The sequence below is a fragment of the Callithrix jacchus genome, chromosome 12 (genome assembly GCF_049354715.1).
Source record: "Callithrix jacchus isolate 240 chromosome 12, calJac240_pri, whole genome shotgun sequence".
Classification (NCBI taxonomy): Eukaryota; Metazoa; Chordata; class Mammalia; order Primates; family Cebidae; genus Callithrix; species Callithrix jacchus.
In genome coordinates, this window is record NC_133513.1 from 35,552,222 (window position 1) to 35,557,120 (window position 4,899).

Genomic DNA, 4,899 nt, shown 5'->3' on the forward strand with positions numbered 1-4,899 from the left:
TTCCTTTAGCCTTTGAATCCTTTCCTTTGCATTAAATTAAGGAAGTCCCAGCATTTCCAGCTCCTTCACTGTGGGTCACCTTTTAGTCAATGTTTCAGCCAACCACCAAACAAACTGTTAGAGCTCTTTCTAACTCCTCATGCTGCAAAGTTAAATGCAGTATCTCTCCTTAGTGAGCATAAACTTGTACTGATCTGCCTATGTTTCTCCCACCATTATCCCACACTTTTAATGTCCATTCCGACACACATCCCCTGGATTTCCATCTGTGTAAATTAGGACACTCAAATAGTTCTTTTGGAGTATAATGTTACCTCCTTGTGGGTCACATTTGTACCATACCTTAATGGGCCTGCTGGGACTTGAATTTATGTATAGGTCTAGAAGCAAGTAGGGGTGACAGATATGGGTGCTGAGGAGACTCAGCATTTTCTTGCATTGCTACTGCCTCAGGGAGGTCCATTACCTCTTCCTCATGCAATGCAGGGTTAATCTCCCAGGTAGGGTTAGGAAGGTCACTCACACTGGGGCTAGGGAGGCCTCTTCCCCTGGCAAAGAAGAATCATCAGAATTTAAGGGCTCAATGTCCTCAGCTTCACTGGGGTCTTCCCACACTCATCCCTACCCAAATTTTGGAACGTCAGTCTTTCCCAATCTATGTCCTAACCCCATGCAAGCCTGGGAGTTAAACTTGCATTATAATTCAGCCAGCCACAGGGTGAGATTCTGAGTGGTTTTCAACAATCTCAGCTGAGGGGCTACCTGGGCTTAGGATCTACTTGAGGGCACACATAGGAGCTTTCAGGTCATGTATGTGATAACTTGATTTGGGAATTAGAATCCCTGAGCTCATTCTTTTGTTTTCCCTCTTTGTCCAGTGACAATAGAAGCAACCATCTAATATTTATTAGTTTGGTGAAAATGTTTGAAACGTTCTATACACAATCACCCAGATCCTTGATTCTTATAAAGTGGTTGATTAGGAGTCTCCAATGGTGATATTTGTATATCTCTATTGCCAGATTATGCCATGAACTACCAGTGCTCTCTTTACTATTGGAAGTTAAGTTATTAACAACTTTAAATGAAATCTGACTGGAGAACCAATTCCAGAAACCCCAGAACAAACCCAGAAAACTCATTCTCAAAGTTCTGTTCCTCTAGAACCATTCTCTGTACCAAAATCTTTATTAGTCAGTGTTGTTGAGAGAAACAGAACCAGTATGATACATGTTGGGCTCAAACAATTATAGAAGCTGAGAAATCCAGTTGTCAGGCTGGAGAGTCAGGAGAACCAATGACATAGTTCTAGTCTGTGGTGGAAGGCTTGAGAACCAGAAGAACTGATGGTTGAGTGCCAGTCCAAAAATAAGTAGGCTCAAGACCCAAGAAGAGCCTATGTTTTAGCTCAAGTTGAAAGACAGGGCCAGGCACGGTGGCTCATGCCCCATAATCTGAGCACTTTGGGAGGCTGAGGTGGGTGGATCACGAGGTCAGGAGATAGAGACCATCGTGGCCAACATGGTGAAATCCTGTCTCTACTAAAATACAAAAAATTAGCCGGGTGTAGTGGCACATGCCTGTAGTCCCAGCTACTCGGGAGGCTGAGGCAGAGGAATTGCTTGAACCCAGGAGGTGGAGATTGCACCACTGCAATCTAGCCTGGTGACAGAATGAGACTCTGTCTCAAAAAAAAAAAAAAAAGACAGGAAAAGACCAATGTTCCCTCTCAAAGAGTCAGACAAGAAGAGTCCCCTCTTGCTTGGACTTTTTGTTGTATTCAGATCTTCAGTTGATTGAATAATCCCACCCACTTTGGGGAGGGCAATCCACTTTACTCAGTTTGCCAATCCAAATGCTCATCTCAAGGAGAAACACCTCGTAGACACAGCCAGAATAATGTTTGGCCAAATTTCCGGGCACCCTGACATATATATATATATATGTGTGTGTGTGTATATATATATATATATATATTCTAGGGCCACTATTATCAACACAGAAACACATACACACACACACACACCTCGCACACACAACAGAATATTGTTTAGCCATAAAAAATGACATCCTGTCATTCATGGCAACATAGAGGAACCTGGAAGACATTATGTTAAGCAAAATAAGTTGGACACAGAAAGATGTTCTCATTCATATGTGGGAGCTAGAAAAATTTTTAACTCATGAACGTAGAGAGTAGAATTGTGGGTACTAGAGGCTAGTAAGGGTAGGGAGCAGAGAAGGCTGGGGAGAGGCTGGGTAACATACAAAATTACAGCTAGGTAGGAGGAATGAGCTCTGTTCTGAAACACTGCAGAGTGAATGTGGTTAACAAGAATTTATTGCATGTTTTCCAGAAGCTAAGAGAGAAGATTTTGAATGTTCACAAAACAAAGAAATGATTTTCATTTCTTTGCTAATTACCCTGATTTGATCATTTACACATTGTATACACATATGGAAATATCACCCTGTATCCCATAAACATATACAATTATTACAGGTCCACTAAAAAGGAAAGGAAAGAATTAACTGTCACAGAGATGAGCCCAGGAGCTCATAAACAGCTTTTCGAATTCCCCGTCCTGAACTCACATGCCATGATCTCCCTGGTCCTTGCCAGTTCCTAGGAGCTCGTCTTTTCAGAGCGCCACCCAAGCAAGGGGATTATTTACTTCGCTCTACACCCTGCTTGCCGTGACCATGCCCACATCCAGCATCAAGCAATAAAAGGGCAGAAAGAGTGAGAAAGCAATGGAGTGTGCCCGCCTGCTTAGGCCACCACTCTACTCATCAGGAAATGAGGTGCCAATGGGCTGCAGGAGTCTGAGGCACAAAAATTGGAGTGAAGAGAAAAGAGTTTCTTGCACTCTCTCTGCGTGCTAGGAGACTTGTTTCCTGCTCCTCAGCCAGATCAGGAAGGCTGTCCTGAGCCCTCTGTCTTTGCACCCAAGTCCACTTCCGAGTTCAGGCCTCCCTGAAGACAGATTGGGAGACACCAGAGAAGGGAAATGGTAAAACTCAATGCCAGCTCAGTGCTCAGCGTTACTTTGAATTACGGGATTTTGTTTTTGTTTTTGTTTTTTTGCTAATTCTTTTGGGGTTATTTGATTTTAAAGGTCTTCCAAAGGAATTTGCATCCTATTTTATGTACTCTAATTTAGTTGGGGGACACACAGTGAAACTCAATTTTCCCCAAAACTGAAATTCCCTTAATTTTTTAGAAACTAAAAATGGAGGCCGTCCTTGTGACCGGCTTGGCGGCTGGAGCAGCTCTTGCCATGTTGTCCGTCGCCGTCTGCTCGGGCCCGTTCGCGCCCATCCTCTCGGCCACGTCCCGCGGGTGCGCTACGGCCCCTAGTGCAGGCCGCAGTGTCCGCCACCCCGGAGCCGCCTGTGCAGGACCCAAAGCGGCCCGTGAGCGGGAAGTCGCTGAGCGGCCAGGACCCGCGCCGGCCTTTGGTTACCTTCGTGGGCCTCATTATCCCTGCTTCTGTTCCAACATCAGAGTGCCTGACTTCTCTGACTACCCGCCGCACTGAAGTTTAGATAAAACAACGTCTTCAAGACAGCAGCAATGCCAGGGAAGGTTTCTCCTATTTGGTGACGGCAACAACTGCTGTGGGTGTCACATATGTCGCCAAGAGTATCGTCACCCAGTTCGTTTCCACCATGAGTGCTTCTGCTGATGTGTTGGCCTTGTCGAAAATGGAAATCAAGTTATCTGATATTCCAGAAGGTAAGGGCATGGCTTTCAAATGGCGAGGGAAACCTCTGTGCTCCATAGAGCCCAGAAATCTGTAACACTTTATTATCTCGCTCAAATACTTGTTTCCTCTTTGCGTCAGGGACACAGATTACAAAGCTCATTGTTGGGATGAAGTAAAATTAACAGGTCATCTCCAAGTCCTGGGAGGTGTCTATGGCATTGGCAGAAACAATTGTATCTAGGTATTCCTTACTCACCGGACTAGGTGAGAGTCCCAGCTATGTGTCCCCACTCCTCCTCCCCAACCACCACCACTGTGTAAAACATATGATAATATTACTCTAATCTGTGGGAAAGAGTCCTGAATGAGGCATTAGCAGCTCTGAGGGTTTATCTTCAGGTCTAGTCTGCTGGTTTTTCTCCTTAAGCGAAAAGCCAAGAAATAGTATTAGTCCCTTATGACTGTAAATTAGTACTTAAAATCCTTTAGTCTTCATAGGCAGTGGGGGAATATTATCTGAGGGAAGCTTTCCAAAATGAGAATGCTCTGCCCTTTCCTTCATTCTGTGTGTGGATCTTCCATGTCCCCAAAGCTCCCGCATCCACTCTCTCAGGAGTGAGAAAGGGAGCATCTGAGACCTAATACTGCCTGTGTGCAGAAATGGTCCTGCTGGTTTTGTTTCTGTAGTGATGACATTTTGAATGTTTCTTCCTGTTGGGTTTACAGTCACTCAGCATTTTTCACTGTCAAATGGTGTGGAACCGCAGGCAGAGCACGTCGGAATTTGCATCCTATTTTCTTCTGCCTCCAATTATGCAGGTGAAACAAGACTAAGGTCCGTTTTCCCCAGGGAGCTGGGAGTGGGCTTTGCCTTTTGACAATCACAGCCACTTTTTGATGTGTTTGTCTTTGCTGTTTGGAGGTGGGCCAGTCATGTGCTTTCTGAGTCCACCTGATGATCTCATGTACACTTTTTTAAAAGGGTAAAAGTGCTTAGTTTAGATCTGCCCAAAGGGAACTGACCATCCAGGATTTCAGCCTTTGATGTTAATAGGTGTTAACAGAAATGCCAACGGAAAAAAGAAAGAAAGTGTCAAATTGTCTATGCTTATGAGTAGATTACTAGTCTTTGGTTCATTTTTACCATTCTAGAAATGAAATTACCATGTGTGATAATCGGTGGGACACA

The 4,899-nt window shown here is 44.4% G+C and overlaps 1 pseudogene; it reads left to right on the forward strand.

The window, feature by feature from the left end:
- The first annotated feature begins 3,281 nt into the window (after nucleotides 1–3,281).
- LOC100403236 (cytochrome b-c1 complex subunit Rieske, mitochondrial pseudogene) lies at nucleotides 3,282–4,030 on the forward strand (annotated as a pseudogene).
- The last annotated feature ends 869 nt before the right edge of the window (nucleotides 4,031–4,899 follow it).